General features: G+C 44.4%; 1 protein-coding gene across 1 annotated transcript in view; it reads left to right on the forward strand.

Moving 5' to 3' along the window:
• Nucleotides 1-23,714, forward strand: part of LOC120033176 (ras-associated and pleckstrin homology domains-containing protein 1-like) — an 83,875-nt gene that overhangs the window by 11,386 nt on the left and 48,775 nt on the right. Inside the window, exon 2 of the mRNA XM_038979459.1 lies at nucleotides 7,916-7,998. The gene's annotated coding sequence lies outside the window, so the exon portion shown is untranslated. The remainder of the gene's footprint in view (nucleotides 1-7,915; nucleotides 7,999-23,714) is intronic.

Raw genomic sequence — 23,714 nt, forward strand, 5'->3', positions numbered from 1 at the left:
TGTATAATACTGTACATTTCCTTGAATTTGTTCTGGACCTGTGAGACGAGTAAGAAGGGGGAAAAATGCGGCTTTGTCCCAAAATTCCACCCACCCCTTCAGCCATAGTGTGCACTTGCACACTCCCCATCATTGGATTGGTGTAAGCATTGGCTGGAGGGAGATTCCACCATTTATTAAATCCATGAAGGGAAGTGTACAGTTCAGGAGAAGGGTTGTCGAATCGGGATGTAGACAGCATCTCCCTGTCACACTGCCCATTTTACAGCGAGCCAAGGGCGGCGGGTCGACGCACACATCGAGCCCCTAGTGAGGTTATTGGCTAACCTTTCCTCAACCTTCAGCTACCAAGCTGCCAACACAATCGTTACAAGACTGAAGGCAGGGGTTGGGAAACTGGGTCATTTCCAGTAGGACACACCGTCGCAAAACGTTTTAAAGCATTTTGAAAAGGAGAAGGAAAATGAGCGTTTCCTATTGGACGTGTCCAAGTGGTCCCTCCCTCCCTGTTTCAATCTTTTGTCCTTCAGTTTGGTGCCTCATGAAAATGACCCTCTGGATCGGATGGAGAGCAGAGAGAAAGAAATGAATGAAAGAGACAACTGTGCTGCTCTTAGTGTAAATGATGTCATCCGGAAAAGCGTGCTTGGAAACACTGAGCTCATTCTCATCATTTTCCCTCAAGTCATTTGACCAGTTTCACACAGTCAACATCTGGAACACTTGGCTGTGTAGCAGTTTCACTTTGTAATGCTTTGCTGCTTTAATACCCGTGTTCATTAGGGAACTCTGTGCAAATGGCTTTTCATCAGAAAAACGAGGGTTTCTTATTGAACAAGTCTGTTTTCTTACATTTAGTGCCTAATGAATATGACCGTGGTATGCTACTGTAGTCCTAACTTTTAGACGGAGTTCTACTGGTCAATGTCTGTTATGTTAAATGTTATGCAACCGTGTGCTGTTCCTTTGCAGAAAACATGTCCCAGGGCTTTGAATATAGGTGGACCAGGCCAATAATGTAATTGGAAAAGTTTGCAACTGCTTTGGCTAGCCTACTGTAGATATCTCACTTCAACTTATGCACCTCTCCCACCTCTCCAAATAGATGGTGACTGGTATCAAACCAACACCTGCAGCTTTAGTCACTCGTACTGGAGGCACATGAGTGTTTTACCACTCTCACGCAGTGATCGCGCGTTCGTTTTGTTTCCGTTTCTGCGACCACGTTTGCGTATGAACACCTGCTCATGTTAAGTGTATGTGAGTGTCTCTCCGAGTCCAAACTCCCTGACTGACCCACTGGGCTAATCTCTTGGCTGGGGCCCGGTTTGTTGTGTAGTGAACCCGATTACACACTGTCGTGCCAAATGTAGTACGGCGGCCTGGTTCCAGATCAGCTGCCGAGCTTGGCATCCCTATTGGTTATATGAGCCATCAGAGGGCTACTCACACGTCCAGGGTCAGCCAACATGAACCTGTTGCTACAAAAGTGACGTTTACAGGGAGGGAGAGGGTCAAGGCCCATATTCATGAATCTTCTAAGTAGGAGTGCTGACCTTGGATCAGTTTAGCCTTTTCTGTCATAATGAATAATGGCCAGGGAGGGCTTGATGCTTGCACTCCTAGTCTGGGGGTCTTTCACACCAAATTCTTTTGGTGCAGGTTTTCTGAACTCTGGTGCGTTTACCCCCTCAGTGTGAACACTCTATCCGCACTCGGGAGTGAACTAAACAACTCGCGTGGTTTGATCAAAAAGGGTGGTCTTAAAACTGACCTAAGATCAGCGTAAAGTCACCCTACTCTGATGATGGCCATGCATTTCTCTGGTTGCGCATGATGGACCTGGTTATGAGGACTTGTGCTCTATGGTCACTTGTGATTTGCTCTTCTGAAAGACTCATCCTCTTAAGCCTCGTTCACATGACCTGTTACTGTTTACAGATCATGTGTCATATCTAGCAGCTTCGCACAGCCATTGAAGAGGAGTGGGACAACATTCCACTGGCCGCAGTCAACAGCCTGATGTTGACTCGGCTCTATGTGAATGAGATGTTGCGCTGCATGAGGCAAATGGTGGTCACACCAGATACTGACTGGTTTTCGGATCCACGCCCCTACTTAAAAAAAAAAAAGAAAAGGTATCTGACCAACAGATGCATATCTGTATTCCCAGTCATGTGAAATCCATATATTAGGGCCTAATTTATTTATTTAAATGGTCTGATTTCCTTATATGAACTGTAAAGAGGGCTGTTGCGCTGACCATATTACCGCCACACCGGCGGTCACGAGTCATGAAGGCAGTCAAATCCACGTGACTGTTTAGTCACGGTAATTGGGCTTCTCCAAGCTCTGATGCTGCTCATGGTCATTAGTAGCCTACCAAAGTTGCTAACTGCCTGGTACTCAGCACTCTTGACCCTCTAATCACTCTGACATCAATGCAAATGTAATCGAAAATCTAATCAAACACTTCATGAGAGCTCATGTTGCGCAACATTTCTATAGATTAGGCAATTGAGGGAGAAAACAGTGATGGCCTCTTAAATAGAGGATCCCATCAGCTTTCTATAGGCTAGGCCTACTATTTATTTCTCAACTTTCCTAATATTAAGCACATTGCTTATCTTTACAACAGGGGTATAGCCTACCTGACTGGCATGAAAATGAACCACGGGAAAGCGTCCTCCATCCGCTATTTAAGTGCACAGATGTATCTTTTTCCGCTGCCCCATTTTCGAGACATTGCATGATAATGGTTCGTTCTAAATCAAAACACATTTCGCACACATATTATTTAAAGACAAGATTATATCAAAAATAGTCTGATGGGTGAAAATATTTGCCTATCACTTGTGAATGATGCCCAGCATAAGAAACATACATTTTTTTAGTGACTTTTTCTAATCATAGTCGCACACCTCATGTAACCAGCCCATAGGCCTATATATTTTAATAAGGTTTGTATCACAACTAAAGTGGCCAAAAAACTTATTTTAAAATGAAGCACATTAATCCGCTTTACAAGGGGTATGGAGCCTAACTGGCATATATAAGCAGCGCGTGAGTTTCAGGCGTGGGGAAGATAATTTTCATCATAAAAATGCACCTTTAGAAGCATTAGATGCATAATCACATTTGCAGTCAATTTTGAAAACGGACACGCGCGTGTGTGTCCCCAATGCCGCGTGTGTGTCCCCAATGTGTCTGTCTAAAACTTGTAGTCTGTAAGAAAGACTTCAACACGTGATGGAGAGCGCAAAGCACTCGGGGAGAAGGGCACAACAAAGGCATGGATTTTGTTAGGGTGGATTACGGCTACAAAGGGGATGCCGCCGGGAAATTCGAGGCATTATCAAGTGCTTGTCAAATAGTGAATGAGAGACTAGAAGTGTGTACAGCCTGCGCAAAAAAAACTAAGCAGAGCACCTTTTTAAAATCATCCTTAGTCGCCTCATGCAAAACATATAGCCCAACATTTGTATCGCAACTAAAGTTACATAAATAACTCTAAATTAAGCATATAGAAGTACCTGTTTCTTTGTTAACTGCTCAACACAGAATAGCCGCATGTGCGCACTCCCTTAAATCGTTTGGAGAAAATATTAATATTTTATTCAGCTATGTTCAATTGTATTCTTCATAGTATAAAATAATGCCACGGAATTCTGAGCAAATCTTGTCTGCTAAATGAACTAGTGTAGCCCACAGCCATTTGGCATAGCCAGATCAGGACCTGACATAAGGACAACTCAGAGTATGCTATTCTGTTCTTCTGAAATAGAAAACATTTTCGTCATATCATGTTTCTTTAGACCTGTCTAAAATAAATAATGGATTTACTGTGATGGTTTAGCCTATATTACATGGATTAATTAGACTTAAAATGTAGATGTTCCAAAGGTCTGCATCAGTGGGCTATGTGTGGAAGCCAGAAGATGCTAACTGTGTTTGTTAATTATGGTCAATTACCATAAGACCGACAGTTATTTGCTTGACAATCACCGGCTGACGAAATGTCATGACTGCCACAGCCTTAACTGTAACTCGGTAAAAACTTTGCAATTGTTGCGTTTTATTATTGTTCCGCGTATTTATCCTGTCCTGATTGAAAAGGTCATATTTTGCAATCTTCCAAAATAAATGTGATCTCTGACGAGAGACAGGCTCTCCTCCATCTTGCGTTAAACAGTACAGTTGTCCGTTCACAAGCGGGGCAAGACTCTGTAATGAAATACGTCACGATGTAAACGGAGCATTAGTTAGAGTACGCATGAGGCAGTGTGACGGATGCCCTAACTACTGTGAATGCAATGTGATCTGTGTGGCGGAGGTCACCGTTTGGATCGCACTCATGTGCACATGCACATATACTCCCAAATGTTTTTGCCTCAAATCAAAGTTTATTTGTCACTTGCGCTGAATATAACAGGTGTAGGTAGACCTTACAGTGAAATGCTTACTTACAGGCTCTAACCAATAGTTCAAAAAAGGTGTTAGATGAACAATAGGCAAGTAAAGAAATAAAACAACAGTAAAAACACAAGCTATATACAGTAGCGAGGCTATAAAAGTAGCGAGGCTACATACAGACACCGGTTAGTCAGGCTGATTGAGGTAGTATGTACATGTAGATATGGTTGAAGTGACTATGCATATATGATGAACAGAGAGTAGCGTAAAAGAGGGGGTGGTGGGTGGCTGGACACAATGCAGATAGCCGGGTTAGTCAATGTGTGGGAGCACTGGTTGGTCGGCCCAATTGAGGTAGTTTTTACATGAATGTATAGTTAAATGACTATGCATATATGATAAACAGAGAGTAGCAGCAGCGTAAAAGAAGGATAATGTCCATTACTGTACACAGTCTGTTGATCTCTGTTTCCTCTCTGTAACAATACTTGTTTTTATTATCCTCTGACATCACCTCTGCAAAGTGCCCTCTTTCCCACTTCCTGCTCAGACAGGAAATGCGGGATTAGGCCAGAGCAGGAAGTATGTGTGGGAGAAGGACACCTGTATCCTAGGGAGATTTGAATATACAGTACAGGAAGCAGTGTTTACCCTACATTTAGTTTTTTCGGCAGAAGCCTACACCAACATCAACACTTGTCTCAATAGAAATCAACAGAGACAAAAGGTGCAGCCTTAATGGCTGTAGGGGATAAATACTGGTAGTTTGTGTTTTTCAGGATTTTGTAAACCCTCTCCCAAATTAGAGGACTTGATTCTCCAACCTTGGCTTTGGCCCTTGAAATGCAACTCCTGCACTTAGAATCCACCCAGTGTAAGAGATTGAAAGTAAAGATCCTGTTGTTTTGGATCCTGGGAGAAATGTCCACCTCCTATGCACACATCCTCCCTCTCTCGCACCTGGGATAATGATGTCACACTTGTTTACTTCCAGTGTGCTGAGAGAGAAGTGGCATCCACTTTGGGCATCACTGCTGCTACTGCAGCACATACAGCTGTTCAAACCCACATGTCACCTCCATTACAATGTCAGTGTTGACTGACAGGCATAATTGCTGGGCAGATATCACATAGGGAAGGCTTGATCACTCACTGTAAGTCAAGCTGAGTGGTAATATTAGAAACAGATGCTAACTGTGTGTGTGTGTGTGTGTGTGTGTGTGTGAAATGAAAGAACCCCCCCCCCCCCCCCCCCCCCTGTGTTTTGAGTGCAGCCACATACTTTGTGTGGACAGTCCGTCTGCACAGTTCTACAAAGGGACAGCTGAGGCCGACTGGGATAACGAAGGCTGGAGTGTGTGTACTCCGAGGCAAACAAACACGTACTGTGTAGCCATGTTCACCACACAACGAGTCAGCATTTTTCACACCAGAGATATAGAGATATAGAGATGTATAGTACCAGTGAAAAGTTTGGACAAACCTACGAATTCAAGGGTGTTTCTTTATTATTATTTTCTACATTGTAGAATAATAGTGAAGACATCAAAACTAGGAAATAACACATATGGAATCATGTAGTAACCAAAAAAGTGTTAGATTGATTTGTTTATTTGAGATTCTTCAAAGTAGCCACCCTTTGCCTTGACAGCTTTGCACACTCTTGGCATTCTCTCAACCAGCTTCACCTGGAATGTTTTTCCAACAGTCTTGAAGGAGTTCCCACATATGCTGAGCACTTGTTGGCTGCTTTTCCTTCACTCTGTGGTCCAACTCATCCCAAACCATTTCAATTGGGTTGAGGTCAGGTGATTGTGGAAGCCAGGCCATCTGATGCAGCACTCCATCACTCTCCTTCTTGGTCAAATAGCCCTTTCATAGCCTGGAGGTGTGTTGGGTCATTGTCCTGTTGAAATACAAATGGTAGTCCCAATAAGCGCGAACCAGATGGGATGGCGTATCACTGCAGAATGCTGTGGTAGCCATGCTGGTTAAGTGTGCCTTGAATTCTAAATATATCAGACAGTGTCACCAGCAAAGCACCATCACCTCCACCTCCATGCTTCACGGTGGGAACCACACATGCAGAGATCATCCGTTCACCTACTCTGCGTCTCACAAAGACATGGTGGATGGAACCAAAAATCTAAAATTTGGACTCATCAGCATTTATTTGGGCTGCAATCTGAGGTGCAGTTACTCTAATGAACTTATCTTCTGCAGCAGAGGTAACTCTGGGTCTTCCTTTCCTGTGGCAGTCCTCATGAGAGCCACTTTCATCAGCGCTTGATGGGTATTGCGACTGCACTTGAAGAAACTTTCAAAGTTCTTGACATTTTCTGGATTGACTGACCTTCATGTCTTAAAGTAATGAAGGACTGTCATTTCTCTTTGCTTATTTGAGCTGTTCTTGCCGTAATATGGACTTGGTCTTCTACCAAATAGGGCTATCTTCTGTATACCACCCCTACCTTGTCACAACACAACTGATTGCCTCAAACGCATTAAAGAGGAAAGAAATTCCACAAATTAACAAGGCACCACTGTTAATTGAAATGCATTCCAGGTGACTACCTCATGTGAAGCTGGTTGAGAGAATGCCAAGTGTGTGCAAAATTGTCATGAAGGCAAAGAGTGGCTACAAATATATTTTGATTTGTTTAACACTTCTTTTGGTTACTACATGATTCCATATGTGTTATTCATAGTTTTGATGTCTTCACTATTATACTGGAATGTAAAAATAAATGTTGAATGAGTAGGTGTGTCCCAACTTTTCACTGGTACGGTTGATATTTTTTGGGGCACTTTACTGAACAGATAGAGGAAGACCGTGGGGAAAGATTGTGTCAAAGGGCAGTAGGCCAAATTCAAACATATCCCAACGCTGTAGACGTGTGCCAGAGGTTGACCAGCCGGGCCACGAGTGAGCTTTTTTTTTTTTTTTTTTTTTACATGAGCCTAATCTTCCATCTACATGATTAATTTGAATCATGTGAATCATGTTTAATGTAAGAGTCGGCATTCCTTCTGGACATGAGACATACTTGCTTGTGATTTGTCTGAATCGGCATACGTGACTAGCCTGGTGAATCGTAACGCGAGTCGGGATTTTGATTAGCTACGGTCTGTGACTGTGAATATCTACCTGTGGAAGTGCGTTGCTCCTCATTTCATGTGTGTATGTTTGTCACAAGCTACCCGGCCACAGTACTTGTGTTAGCTTCTTAACTTGATTCAATTTGCTCGGCCCAGTGTGTCTAAGAGTTCTCCACACCCAGGATCTGAAGCTACTCCCTGTGACGGTGAGATTGATCTCTCTCTGTCTGTGTACAGCACTATGAGAACAAGTGTCATCAATCCATAGGTCCCATCTGTCACTCGGTAATGGCCCTTGCTGAGCTGAATTTCAGCCGTCTTTTTTTGTCTCCACTTTAAAACAAAAATAGATGGCGAATCAAATCTGATCTTTTTTTTTCTTCTCCTATTCTTTCCTCTCCAGGACATAAAAGCTTGGTCCTGACTGTTGCGTTGGCTTCATTTGACCTCTGACCTGAGTGGGAGGAAGGGAGAGACACACCAGAGGTAAGAGACACTTTTAACCCCTTCCTTTAGCCTGCTGTTTAGTCAGTTACCAGCCACCACTACATAGCTAGGTGGTCGTAGATGTTAGTTGATGACAATAGGACTTGGCAAGACGGCACAAACCAATCTGGAACTACCAGGCTAGCCAGTACATTGGCTCCCATTCCAATTATTTCGGTAGAGTCTTTCTGACCCCTGTAGTTGTGTAATTATATGGACATTTTAGAAGATGGAACCCACTACCCTGGTGTTGCCAGTACCATGCTTTAACTCAGTGAGCCATTGGAACCAGTCATGGACACTTGATGTACCATGGCTCTTCTGACAGAATCTCCACAGTGAAAGAGAGGCTCTTGCTCATAGAAATATAATTACTAGAATGGCCGTTCCCATTCAAGTCAATGTTCTATTTCAATGCTCTTGCTCCGTGCCTGTTTTTTTCTTCTGTAAGTTGAAGAGGAGACGCAGGAAAGACCGAGGACAGACGGGAGGGAGTTGGGGGGGCTGCTTGTCCCTTATGTCACCCCATTCCCTACATAGCCCTGGTCAAAAGTAGTGCTACTGTGTAGGGAATAGGGTGCTATTTGGGACGTAGTCTCTGTGTGGCTGCCTGAGGGGTGTAGGGAACGAGTTTTCTCCCCTGCACGGGCCTGTTCCGGGAAGTGGAGAAGTGGTGTTGGAAGTGATTTGTCACGCATGCTCAGAGTTTGTGTCCTGCGCTGTCTTGTCCTTGTCACCACCACTGTGGAGAACTTGCTCTCTCGTGTCTCCTGGCTGTCACACTGTCTTCCCTCATAGCGGTGTGTGTGTCTGTCTCCCAATAATGGTCACCGAGGGGGACCCAGAGGGGTGCACGTTTTTTGTTCTCGCCCCGCACGAACACAACCAACCCAACTAATCATTGAGCCTTTGATAAGTCGAATCAGGTGTCTTAGTGCTGGACTAGAACAAAACCGTGCGCCCCTCTGGGTCCCCAAGAGCCGAGAGATATCAGAGTAGGTAGGAAAGCAGTGTGGCTCAGCGGCAGTGCTGCGGTCTACCAAGCACATTTTGTCCAGGAGCAACATGGAATCCTACCCCAAAACACTTTCTCACTTTCTTCCTTCTACAACCTATAGCCTACATCTACATTCCTAACTAAATAGAGAGACAAACACAGCAGTCGGATGGGGGAAAATAGTAGGTAGGAAACTGTGACAAATCGGGGTGAGGGGGCAGGCTAGTCATGTGCCATGTCAGTGTATTTCGAGACCTATACTCATTCCTTGAGGATGAGACGCTTTCACTGTGGGAATGAGGGTAGACTCGCAGAGCGTCACACACACACACACACACACACACACACACACACACACACACACACACACACACACACACACACACACACACACGCAAGCAGCCATCTGAAGTGGACCTTTTTATAGTTAACCAAACCTACGCTACCAGCCCCACTCTGCCCTGTCACTCAGTGTGTGTGTGGGGTGTGCTCCAGTGCATGTGACTGCACACACTGAATCTACACAGCAGCTATTTTGTTTGGTAAGAAGCACTCGTTGTGTGTTTTGTCTAGGCCAGCTAATTAGTTGGAGTGTGTTTTGGTGTTTATAAGTGGGACGGTGGCCTGTAATTTACACCAACCAACCCATACTGCAGCTTCCTCTAAGGGTATATAGGATGCTGGGTGAAGTTGCATCTAGATGCTGATCTTGGGTCAGTTTAGCATTTCCCCCACTAATGGATAAGGTTAGGATTGGGGAGGGGAAGGTGATCCTAGATCTGTACTTACGTAAAAAAAAAACTCTTAACTCGGGGAGGTTTGGGGTGAAGTGTGTCACTATAGATCATATACTACTGACTGGCAGGATGCTATTGTTGCTACAGTCTCCATGGAGATGATTAAAAAACACGTATTGTGCGCTATCAAAGGGTGTGTTTGCGCGTGTACTGTGTGTGTGTGACTTTGACTGTGTGGTGTGTGTCTGCGTCTGTCCTTTAAAAGCTAACCATCCCCGTTGGTGGTGAGGGAATCTGACTCTTGAAGATGGAGAGTAAGCCCTCGGGAGCTGAAAATGATCTAGTGTAGTTGTTTGCGTGTATATATGGGTACGTCCCAAATTCCATGTGAATGTTGTGGGGGGGGGGGGGGGGGGGGGGGGTGTTGCGCTCCCTTCAGGGACAGGCTGGCATTCCTGAATATTACAGGAATGCCAGAGAATTGTCGGAAGGCCGGAGGTGACACGGCGGACGTGAGGTGGCACTGCTGACGGACAGACAGACTACCGACAGTTGCTAGAGTCAGGTGGCCTAACAAAACAAGACTGTGCGTTTGGCATGTGCACGTGCCCGTGTACGTGTTTGCAATGTGCCAGTTACCAGTAACCAATTCCCAGCCAGCTGTCAGAGGTCGAGAGGTCAGAGGCCGGCTGGAGCAGCTGGGATGAATGATGACATTCCCAGCTGTTCTGGGGTCTGTGCTGTGGTGCCAGTCTGTGCTGTCTGTCGGCCTTTAGGGAGACGCTGAGCCTGTGTGCACGGGTCAGGTGTGGATTGGACAGCAGTATACCCACTGTGCTCTATGTTCCCTAATAGGTGTGTGTCTGTGTTACGCACAAGATGTCTACTACGGACACCACGGTTAGACAGTGATCCTGAAATACTAGGATAGCTAGTAAAAGAGAGACCGACTAGTACGAATGTAAACACACAGCAGCGTTGATATTGAGCTGATTTGCTAGCTGCCAAGCTAGTGTTACTCTGCAAGGAGATTGAGGACTTTTAACACATGAATGGGTTATTTCTGTGCTGGGTGACTGCGTGTGTGACTGTTTTTTTACCCTCGTGAATAGTCTCTTTCTCTGTCTAATTGGCTTGACGATGATTGCCCAATATGAAAATCAAACCCAGCAATGATATTTGCCCGCGATGAACAAACTGATTGTTGTTGTGAGCCTGGAAACGATATGTTACTCATTACTCAATGATATTAGTGATAAACCTTCTGATATCAGAGCGTTTAGGGTTGCAGAGCTAGTGGTTATCATCATACATAAATGCCTATTTATTCCTGCATCATACATTTCCGTAGTAATTAGCATTTCCAAGGACCATGCACAACGGAAATGAATTATACACTGCTCAAAAAAATAAAGGGAACACTTAAACAACACAATGTAACTCCAAGTCAATCACACTTCTGTGAAATCAAACTGTCCACTTAGGAAGCAACACTGATTGACAATACATTTCACATGCTGTTGTGCAAATGGAATAGACAAAAGGTGGAAATTATAGGCAATTAGCAAGACACCCCCAATAAAGGAGTGATTCTGCAGGTGGTGACCACAGACCACTTCTCAGTTCCTATGCTTCCTGGCTGATGTTTTGGTCACTTTTGAATGCTGGCGGTGCTCTCACTCTAGTGGTAGCTTGAGACGGAGTCTACAACCCACACAAGTGGCTCAGGTAGTGCAGCTCATCCAGGATGGCACATCAATGCGAGCTGTGGCAAGAAGGTTTGCTGTGTCTGTCAGCGTAGTGTCCAGAGCATGGAGGCGCTACCAGGAGACAGGCCAGTACATCAGGAGACGTGGAGGAGGCCGTAGGAGGGCAACAACCCAGCAGCAGGACCGCTACCTCCGCCTTTGTGTAAGGAGGAGCAGGTGGAGCACTGCCAGAGCCCTGCAAAATGACCTCCAGCAGGCCACAAATGTGCATGTGTCTGCTCAAACGGTCAGAAACAGACTCCATGAGGGTGGTATGAGGGCCCGACGTCCACAGGTGGGGGTTGTGCTTACAGCCCAACACCGTGCAGGACGTTTGGCATTTGCCAGAGAACACCAAGATTGGCAAATTCGCCACTGGCGTCCTGTGCTCTTCACAGATGAAAGCAGGTTCACACTGAGCACGTGACAGACGTGACAGAGTCTGGAGACGCCGTGGAGAACGTTCTGCTGCCTGCAACATCCTCCAGCATGACCGGTTTGGCGGTGGGTCAGTCATGGTGTGGGGTGGCATTTCTTTGTGGGGCCGCACAGCCCTCCATGTGCTCGCCAGAGGTAGCCTGACTGTCATTAGGTACCGAGATGAGATCCTCAGAGCCCTTGTGAGACCATATGCTGACACATGCACATTTGTGGCCTGCTGGAGGTCATTTTGCAGGGCTCTGGCAGTGCTCCTCCTTGCACAAAGGCGGAGGTAGCGGTCCTGCTGCTGGGTTGTTGCCCTCCTACGGCCTCCTCCACGTCTCCTGATGTACTGGCCTGTCTCCTGGTAGCGCCTCCATGCTCTGGACACTACGCTGACAGACACAGCAAACCTTCTTGCCACAGCTCGCATTGATGTGCCATCCTGGATGAGCTGCACTACCTGAGCCACTTGTGTGGGTTGTAGACTCCGTCTCATGCTACCACTAGAGTGAGAGCACCGCCAGCATTCAAAAGTGACCAAAACATCAGCCAGGAAGCATAGGAACTGAGAAGTGGTCTGTGGTCACCACCTGCAGAATCACTCCTTTATTGGGGGTGTCTTGCTAATTGCCTATAATTTCCACCTTTTGTCTATTCCATATGCACAACAGCATGTGAAATGTATTGTCAATCAGTGTTGCTTCCTAAGTGGACAGTTTGATTTCACAGAAGTGTGATTGACTTGGAGTTACATTGTGTTGTTTAAGTGTTCCCTTTATTTTTTTGAGCAGTGTATAATATATGCCATTTAGCAGACCTATGTAATGGCTCAGTGGCACAGCGTTTACTGTCAACAATCAAATCGAGCAAGATCACAAGATGGATCAAATCAAATTTTATTGGTCACATTTTAATGCGAATGTAGCAAAATGCTTGTGCTTCTAGTTCCGACCATGCAGTAATATTTAACAATTTCACAACAACTACCTTATACACACACAAGTGTAAAGGAATTAATAAGAATATGTACATATAAATATATAGGTGAGCGATGGCCGTAGGCAGGATGCAGTAGATGGTATAGAGTACAGTATATAAATATGAGATGAGTAATGTAGGGTATGTAAACATTATATAAAGTGGCATTGTTTAAAGTGACTAGTGATACATTTATTACATCCAATTTTTAATTGTTAAAGTGGCTAGAGATTGAGTCTGTATGTTGGCAGAAGCCACTCAGTGTTAGTGATGGCTGGTTAACAGTCTGATGGCCTTGAGATAGAAGCTGTTTTTCAGTCTCTCGGTCCCAGCTTTGATGCACCTGTAATGACCTCGCCTTCTGGATGATAGTGGGGTGAACAGGCAGTTGGCTCGGGTGGTTGTTGTCCTTGATGATCTTTTTGGACTTCCTGTGACATTGGGTGATGTAGGTGTCCTGGAGGGCAGGTAGTTTGCCCCCGGTGATGCGCCGTGCAGACCTCACTACCCTTTGGAGAGCCTTACGGTTGTGGGCGGAGCAGTTGCCATACCAGGCGGTGACACAGCCCGACAGGATGCTCTCGATTTGTGCATCTGTAAAAGTTTGAGTGTTTTTGATGACAAGCCAAATTTCTTCAGCCTCCTGAGGTTGAAGAGGCGCTGTTGCACCTTCTTCACCACGCCGTCTGTGTGGGTCGACCATTTCAGTTTGTCCGTGATATGTACCGCCGAGGAACTTTCCACCTTCTCTTGTATTTGATGATCAAATACAGTGCCTTCAGAAAGTATTCACACCCCTTCTCCAAATGTAGTTGTTACAAAGTTGGATTTAATTCCTTTTTTTTGTCAATGATCTACACATATTTTTAATTAATGGAAAATAAAACACTATCTTGATAGGTATTCAACACGTTAGAATCACCTTTGACAGTGATTTACAGCTATGAGTCTTTCTGGGTAAGCTGCTAAGAGCTTGAATACCTGGGTTGTACAATATTTGACCATTATTCTTAAAGTTGTCAAGTTGGTTGCTTTCTAGACAGCCATTTTCAAGTAGATTTAAGTCAAAACATTCAATGTCATCTTGGTAAGCAACTCCAGTGTATATTTGGCATTGTGTTTTAGGTTATTGTCCTACTGAAATTGTGAATTCGTCTCCCAGTGTCTGTTGGAAAGCAGACTGAACCTGGTTTTCCTCTAGGATTTTGCCTGTGTTTAGCTCTATTTCATTTATTTTATCCCCAAAAACTCCCTAGCATACCTAAAACATGATGCAGCCAGCACCAATCTTGATAATATGAAGAGATTTGCCTCAAACATAGCGCTTTTATTCATTTCTTCGCCACATATTTGCAGTATTACTTTAGTGCAATGACGCAAATAGGGATGCATTCCGTACAGGCTTCTTTCTTTCCTCAGCAGGTCGTTTTTAATGTCCTCCCCCTGCTGGTATGAGGGCATCTTTGGCTCCTTCCTCAGGAATGCTGGAAGATGGACGTTAACACTGCTGGACTGGTCTCCTGGGGCTGGCCTCATTACTGCTTGGGGAGCCTGCTGTGGAGTTGAAGTCCCTGCTGCGTCGAGCCTTTGTCGTACTGGTGTTGGCAGACCCAATCTTGGGCTCTCACTGATGAGTTCCGCCTGGTGAGGAGCTGTGAGGATAGATTGGCGTAGGCCCCGCAACTCCTGCTTGAGGTCTTCGTCCCTGCTCTCAAGGCAGGTGAAAAGTTGCTGGAAAAGGGCTACCATGGTTGGGTGTGGTTCTGGTCCACCAACTGCTCCTTCAGTCAGCTGGTCTTTTATGGCTGTATCTGCTGGTTCAACCGGTAGCTCAAACGGTTCTGGTTGTGTTTGGCCCCTTGGTCGGGCTCCTGGTTTCTCATACTTGACCTCTTCTTCACCAGACGATTCCATGGTATTCCACCCCGGTTCAACTTCAGGTACCTTTTCTGCCAGTTGATGCTGCTGCTGAGAATGCAATCCTGTGCGCATTCCTTTACCTCTCTTGTTGGAATTCACTGATTTGCGGTGCGCCATCCCGCCACTGCCACCATATGTCACGTAGAGTAGGCCAGAAGGCTAAACTGGAAAACCTCTATCAAAATAAAAAGATGGCGGAGCCGCAAAAGTTCTTCTGTGCAAAGGTGTTTATTTACATAGTGATTCCGGAACAAAAACAACAGTTCTGCCGTCAAACGTATACCTTATGGGACAGCTTAAAAACAATGCTGCCCCATTCACAGCTCAATCCAAAATGCCTCTCCCATGAACTGAAAGAGAGGCTCCTTTTGTATGGCTAGTCCCTCCCCTCAGAACAATTAACACGAATTAATTAAGCAATTGCCTATTCTAACATACATTTTCCATTTAACTAAACATACTAAAGTATATACATTGCAACACGTTTTTTATGAAACAATATCCCAATATAACATTTACAAAATTACATCACTACTGACATGGAGTCTTTCAATATGCCCATTTACATTAATGAGCCATTCGGGACAGGCACTACAAAGTCAGCCCAATTCCTTTAGCTCGGGTCCTTATCCAGCATACCTGGAAGCTACAGAGATGGAGAGAGAGAGGAACAGAACAAACAAACAAACAAACAACGCGCTCATCCACAACATCGATAAGTATAATAAATATAACTTATATTAAATATAAACACTTGTCTGTGTATTTCTTTATCCCATAACCGGTTATTGACGTAAGTGTGAAATGTATGTACTTAGATGGAGAAGTTAACTAACTTGTGTGTCGACCCACATTGTTAACTTATCTGATAACGGAGCGGGGAGGAGTGATGAATGTGTGCGTGCGTTAAAGTACCAAATGCTGCCCGCGGCCAGTGACCGACTTCTACGTCACACTCTGTCAATTAGGTTCGTATTGTGGAGTAACTACAATGTTGTTGATCCATCCTCAGTTATCACAGGCCTTTAAACTCTTTAAAATCATCATTGGCCTCCATGGTGAAATCCCTGAGCGGTTTCCTTCATCTCAAGCAACTGAGTTAGGAAGGACGCCTGTAGCTTTGTAGTGACTGGGTGTATTGATACACCATCCAAATTGTAAAATTAATAATGGCTATTAACTAATAATACCCATCTACCAATAGGTGCCATTTTTTGCGATCCATATGAAATCCTCTCCTCCTGTCTTTGTGGTTGAATCTGTGCTTGAAATTCACTGCTTCACTTAGGGACCTTACCGATAATTGTATGTGTGGGGTACAGAGATGGAGTAGTAATTTAAAAATAACTTTAAACACTATTGCACACAGAATGAGTCCATGCAACTTATTATGTGACTTGTTAAGAAAATGTTTACCCCTGAACTTTTTTAGGCTTGCCATAACAAAATGATTGAGTACTTATTGATTGAGTACCATTACAGCACGCGCTCCAGCAGGTATATCTCACTGGTCACCCCCAAAGCCAATTCTTCCTTTGGCCGCCTTTCCTTCCAGTTCTCTGCCAATGACTGGAACGAACTGCAAAAATCAATGAAGCTGGAGACTTATATCTCCCTCACTAGCTTTAAGCACCAGCTTAAAGCACCTGTACATAGTCCATCTGTAAATAGCCCATCCAACTACCTCATCCCCATACTGTATTTATTTATTTATCTTGCTCCTTTACACCCCAGTATCTCTACTTGCACATTCATCTTCTGCACATTCTACCATTCCAGTGTTTAATTGCTATATTGTAATTACTTCACCACCATGGCCTATTTATTGCCTTACCTCCCTTATCCTACCTCATTTGCACACACTGTATATTGACTTTTCCTACTGTATTATTGACTGTATGTTTGTTTATTCCACGTGTAACTCTGTGTTGTTGTATGTGTCGAACTGCTTTGCTTTATCTTGGCCAGGTCGCAGTTGTAAATGAGAACTTGTTCTCAACTGGCCTACCTGGTTAAATAAAGGTGAAATAAATATAAAATACAAAAATAAATTGACTCTCTATAGATTTTTTTTAAATGAATGTGTAAACATATCTAAAAACATAATTACATGTTGAATATTATTGGGTATTTTGTATAGATTAGTGACACAATCTAATTTAATACATTTTTAATTCAGGCTGTAACACGGCAAAATGTGGGAAAGGTCCAGTGGTGTGAATACTTTCTGAAGGCACCGTATTTGCATACTTAGGTGGCTGCTATGGGGGTAGGGCTGTTGCTAGGTATGGGGCTGTTGCTGTTACTATGGAGAAACCTGCTGACTGCTGCAAACACCTGCTGACTGCTGCAAACACCAGCTGACTTCTAGCTGCTGCCTCTGTGTGGGAACATATCATCTGGTCAGCTCCTCTCTCTCTCTCCTTTTCTCTTTCGTTCTTTCTTTTTTTTTCTCCATCGCCCCCTGTCTTGCTTTCTTCCTCCCTTCATATCTCTCTCTCTCTCACTCTCTCTCTCTCTCTCTCTCTCTCACTCTCACTCTCACTCTCTCTCTCACTCATATAACTGTGTATGCCAGGGTCACTCTGTGTCATCTACTCTCTCTGTTCTCCTCTTTTCCTCGCCGGCTGTCAGTCGCGCTTGACTGATGCTGTTTTGTCAGTCTGACCTTCCCCCTACTCATATTCTAATTGTCTATTCCCTCCCCCATCATCTGTCGTCCTCTCTCCCACTCCCCCATCCTTCCCATTATCCGCCTATTGCAGGAAGTGTTTTGTTCTAGCTTTCTTTAATGGTACAAAGAAATGTATCTGGATTGGAACTCTGCTACGTTGTAAGCATTTTGTTGATTTACATCTAGGCCGTATGTCATTTGTGCGTTTTTCCCCATTGTTGATATACTGTATGGTGTTGAATCAAAGCAAGGTCATGTTCATTAGGCACTAAACTGTTGGGTAGCATCAGAACATGTCTACGGTATGCCCTAATGAACACACCCTTGGCCTGGAGTAAGTTCCTCTCAATTTAGTCTCCCGAGCACAAAGGGTCCAGGGCCTGTAGTCATAAAGCGTCTCGGACTAGGAGTCCTGATCTAGGATTAGGTCCTCCCTATCCATGTAATCTTATTCGTTATCATCTAAAAGGGAAAAACTGATCCTAGATCAGCACTCCTACTCCAAGACGCTTTTTGAATACGGGGCCTCCTCACCTGAATGTACTTGTGCAGTTGCCTTGTCAGTGGATCTCTTTCATAGCCAGTGTGGAGACGATATTGTCCTTTTTGCACACTGTACGAGGTTGTAGCCTGCTAGCCATATACAGTAGTCTAACAGTTATGAACTGATGACGTTCTCAGCCTATGTTTTAATGATCTCTTTGCCCCACCCTCACTGTGCAAATGGCCCCTTTCATTGACTGACTGAGCGTGGTGGATGAGGCCTGTTTGCCTAGAGGGGATAGAGAGGGGTGAATTGAAATGAGCGCTGCCATGTTCCCTGAAATAGCCACCATTCATTCATCCACACTCACCTGCCTGCTTTGTCGCACAGGCAGTCGAAGCACTTGAGAGCAGTAATACCAACTATGTTTTGCCTACTCATACACCCCCCCCCCCACCCCCGTCCTACCATTTGGGAGAGTCCAGCCACACCCCTATCCATGTTCCAGAACAGGACCCAAAGCCAGGGGTGACTCACCCACAGGAACAGTGGGGGGTATTGTGACATGGGGGGGGGTGTCGATTAGAGGTCGACCGATTTTATGATTTTTCAACGCCGATACCGATTTATTGGAGGACCAAAAAAAGCCGATACCGATTAATCGGTCGATTATTATTATTATTTTTTTTTAAACATTTAAACATTTTTTTTATTTGTAATAATGAAATTACAACAATACTGAATGAACACTTATTTTAACACATCAATAAAATCAATTTAGCCTCAACTAAATATTGAAACATGTTCAATTTGGTTTAAATAATGCAAAAACCAAGTGTTGGAGAAGAAAGTAAAAGTGCAAAATGTAAAAAAGCTAACGTTTAAGTTCCTTGCTCAGAACAAGAGAACATATGAAAGCTGGTGGTTCCTTTTAACATGAGTCTTCAATATTCCCAGGTAAGAAGTTTTAGGTTGTAGTTATTATAGGAATTATAGGACTATTTCTCTCTATACGATTTGTATTTCATATACCTTTGACTATTGGATGTTCTTATAGGCACTTTAGTAATGCCAGTGTAACAGTATAGCTTCCATCCCTCTCCTCGCCGCTACCTGGGCTCGAACCAGGAACACATCGACAACAGCCACCCTCGAAGCAGCGTTACCCATGCAGAGCAAGGGGAACAACTACTCCAAGTCTCAGAGTGAGTGACGTTTGAAACGCTATTAGCGCGCACCCCGCTAACTAGCTAGCCATTTCACATCGGTTACACCAGCCTAATCTCGGGAGTTGATAGGCTTGAAGTCATAAACAGCGCAATGCTTGAAGCATTGCGAAGAGCTGCTGGCAAAACGCACAAAAGTGCTGTTTGAATGAATGCTTACGAGCCTGCTGGTGCCTACCATCGCTCAGTCAGACTGCTCTATCAAATCAGAGACTTAATTATAACATAACACACAGAAATACGAGCCTTAGTTTCCGGATTCGACCATATTAATGACCTATCGTCTCGAAAACAAAACGTTTATTCTTTCAGTGAAATACGCAACCGTTCTGTACTTTATCTAACGGGTGGCATCCATAAGTCTAAATATTCCTGTTACATTGCACAACCTTCAATGTTATGTCATAATTACGTAAAATTCTGGCAAATTAGGCGGCCCAAACTGTTGCATATACACTGACTCTGCGTGCAATGAACGCAAGAGAAGTGACACAATTTCACCTGGTTAATATTGCCTGCTAACCTGGATTTCTTTTAGATAAATATGCAGGTTTAAAAATATATACTTCTGTGTGTTGATTTTAAGAAAGGCATTGATGTTTATGGTTAGGTACAGTCGTGCAACGATTGTGCTTTTTTCGCAAATGCGCTTTTGTTAAATCATCCCCCGTTTGGCGAAGTTGGCTGTCTTTGTTAGGAAGAAACAGTCTTCACGCAGTTCGCAACGAGCCAGGCGGCCCAAACTGCTGCATATACCCTGACTCTGTTGCAAGAGAAGTGACACAAAGAAATTCATGTTAGCAGGCAATATTAACCAAATATGCAGGTTTAAAAATATATACTTGTGTATTGATTTTAAGAAAGTCATTGATGTTTATGGTTAGGTACACATTGGAGCAACGACAGTCCTTTTTCGCAAATGCGCACCGCATCGATTATATGCAACGCAGGACACGCTAGATAAACTAGTAATATCATCAACCATGCGTAGTTAACTAGTGATTATGATTGATTGTTTTTTATAAGATACGTTTAATGCTAGCTAGCAACTTACCTTGGCTTCTTACTGCATTCGCGTAACAGGCAGGCTCCTCGTGGAGTGCAATGAGAGGCAGGTGGTTAGAGCGTTGGACTAGTTAACCGTAAGGTTGCAAGATTGAATCCCCGAGCTGACAAGGTAAAAATCTGTCGTTCTGCCCCTGAATGAGGCAGTTAACCCACCGTTCCTAGGCTGTCATTGAAAATAAGAGTGTGTTCTTAACTGACTTGCCTAGTTAAATGAAGGTATTAAAAATCGGCCAAATCGGTGTCCAAAAATACCGATTTCCGATTGTTATGAAAAATTTAAATTGGCCCTAATTTATCGGCCATTCCGATGAATCGGTCGACCTCTAGTGACGATAGCTGTTGAAGCAGACTTTCTACTTTTAGTCAGTGTTAAATGTTCTAGACTAGATCCATGTATTCATGGTAAGGAAAAACAAACCACTGTCATCTATAGCAGCCTTAGTTTGAGATACACACTTCCCAGGGGACAATTAGCGGTGCTGGGAATATGGGACCCACTCTAATGTGCCATTACCACACACACACACACACACACACACACACACTGGAGTGCTATTCTTAACCCAGCAGGCCTCCCTAAATGTTTTATTTGTTCTTGGTGTTCATTTTTGGTCCAACCCCTCAAGAGACTACAGTTGAGCCCTACCAAAAGCACAGGAACGTCCTTTTTATCTACTGCTACAGAATGGCGCAGTGGGCTTAAAGGGGAAATTCAGCATTTTACCTCTTAATGCAAGACAACTTAATTCGAGACGGTTACTCATCCTGTGTGGCTTAGTTGGTGGAGCATGGCACTTTCAACGCCAGGATTGTGGGTTCGATTCCGGGGGAATGCATACACTCATGACTAAGTCTTTTTGGATAAAAGTGTCTTCTAATTGGCATTTATTGTTATTAACTTCCCCTGTTATGAGTATTTTTCTCCTTTTTGAGAATTCATCGTGATACGATGTGATGTTGATGTATTTTTGGACTTGAAAAGGCTCTCGTCTACATTGGGGTCAGGGTGGAGTTTTAAGTTTGAGAGACAGAGAAAATGAGTTGCAGACTGAAACAATATTATGGGTTGTTGTGTGTCTGGCTGTCATGTTTTTCTACGGAGGAAGCTGTTGAGACGATGTGTCACTGCTGCCGCTGTTTTATTAGCCCCTCGGTCCTCCTTGCGTCAGACAAAAACACACACAAGGGAGTTGGTTGTGTGTGTGAGAGCATTGTGTGGGTGGGTGGGGTACAACGCCAAAATTAGACTACATCCACACCCATTTTAGAAGTTTGGTTTATAGAAACATCTATTCCGCCATTTCTCATGATGGCACAATAGTGTTTTCATACAGCTTACGTCATAGTCACCGACTCTACAGCTTCCTCTTTTTGAATCATAAAAGGGTTATCAATTCTCTGTGTTGGAGACGGTGAAGCTAGTATAGAAAGGTGAGCAGTGTATGTGTGTGCGCGCGCACACTTGCGTTCACGCTTACCATGGTCTTGTATAGTGGGCACGAAACGTCAGAGAACGTTCCAAAACGAAGGGATGCAATATCTGAACTTGTTCAGTAAGAAACGAGCGCTCATTTTCCGTTGCAAAACGTTCTGCTCCGGTAAGCTCTAATGAACAGGACCCAGGACAAGGCTGAGAACAAACCAAATAAACAATGTTCTGTTCCTACTCGGATGCAAAGTGAATTAACGAGGAGACTGCAGAGTACCACGTAATCTCATCTATGATGTAATGGGCAATTCCACAGTAACAAAAGGATGACGCAAACTGCACAAAACCTCATTCTGTTACCAAACTTTGCGTCTGTACTGTTCTTCAAGTAAATGTGTTTTTGTGAAATTCTCTGTGGAAATTGGAACTCTGCCCTCTCTTCATTTAAATTCACGTTCAGTGCATACATTTTTAAAGTGGAAAAATCAGAGTTTCATTATCATTCTGTTAGTGTGGAATTGTCATAATGCTTTCTCGCTCTTGCTCCCTCCCTATTTCTCTCCCTCATGCTCACTCCTTCCCTGCTCTCTCTGCCTAACTCTCCTTCCATTCTTTCTCCCTCATTCTCTCTTCCCTACGTTCTGCTCTATCAATCCTCATCTCTCCGTGCACCCTGTCTTTCACCATTCTTTTGGAACGGGGGATACCTCGTCAGTTGCACAACTGAACGCATTCAACCGAAATGTCTAATGCATTGAGCCCTCTGTATCAGTGTTGCAAGTGGCTGCCTTAACCCCCCACAACAACTGCTCCCCGGGTAATTAACTGCTTTTCTCAAGGGCAGAGCGACAGATTTGACCACCTTGCCGGCTCAGACATTCAAACCAGCGACTTTCGGGTTACTGGCCCAACGCTCTTAACCGCTCGGCTACCTGCCACTTATCTCTCTCCTTGCCTCCCCCTTTCAAGTATACTTATATAGGGTCAATTGGTTTGCATGTGAAGCATGAGTGGCTAGCTGATTTCTATTCAGATTACACGGAAGTCAACCAAACAGCCTGGTTAAACACTGTTCTACTTGTCCTACTAGGCTACATGCCACATAACTTTGGCCTGTATTTATCTGTCATTGAGAAATATGTAGTGTTTCAAATTCACATTTATACGGCTTGTGTGTGTGTGGTTATATACAGATGCATTGGCTACAGGTTAGGGTTATACACCTCCTGACTTGACTGTCAGTGAGCCTCCCATGTATGACCTTCGATGACGCTGACTTTTGACCCTCCATAGGCGAACATCACATCCTGTCCCTTCTCTATATGAAACACTCTTCGCCCTTGCCCAGCTTGAGCACTCAACAGAACAAACTGTCAATGTACTCTTCTCTATTCCCAGTCTCATGGTTAAGCATTGGAAGCCAGCCATTACCTTCTTTAATTTAGAGTAGTGCTTTTCCAGAACAGTCCCCCTTTCTCTTACCTCTCTCCCGCTTTCTATTTTCTCTCTCCCCCTTGCTCTCTTTTCTCTCTCCCCCTTGCTCTCTTTTCTCTCTCCCCTTTGGAGGCACAGGCCCACCCAAACTGGTGGCCTAGTGTGGGGCAGACGTACGTGTGTGTGTGTGTGTGTGTTTCCTGTGTACCCCTCCCACTGTGGCAGAGGCTTAACACCACAACAGCCCCAGTGGGGGACCTCTGAACCCTGAGGTGGCCCCAGCTCTGACCCCGGTGGTGATGGGAGACAGATGAGGAACTGTCATGCTGCGGCTTCTCATAGACACACTGGCCTGGAGAGAGAGAGAGTGTTGGAGGGAGAGAGAGAGAGTGTTGGAGGGAGAGAGAGAGAGTGTTGGAGGGAGAGAGAGAGAGAGAGTGTTGGAGGGAGAAAGAGAGAGAGTGTTGGAGGGAGAAAGAGAGAGAGAGTGTTGGAGGGAGAAAGAGAGAGAGTGTTGGAGGGAGAAAGAGGGAGGCACGGGGGGAGAAAGAGAGAGTGTTGGAGGGAGAAAAAGGGAGGCACGGGGAGAGAAAGAGAG

Source organism: Salvelinus namaycush, chromosome 40, assembly GCF_016432855.1.
Source record: "Salvelinus namaycush isolate Seneca chromosome 40, SaNama_1.0, whole genome shotgun sequence".
Taxonomy (NCBI): Eukaryota; Metazoa; Chordata; class Actinopteri; order Salmoniformes; family Salmonidae; genus Salvelinus; species Salvelinus namaycush.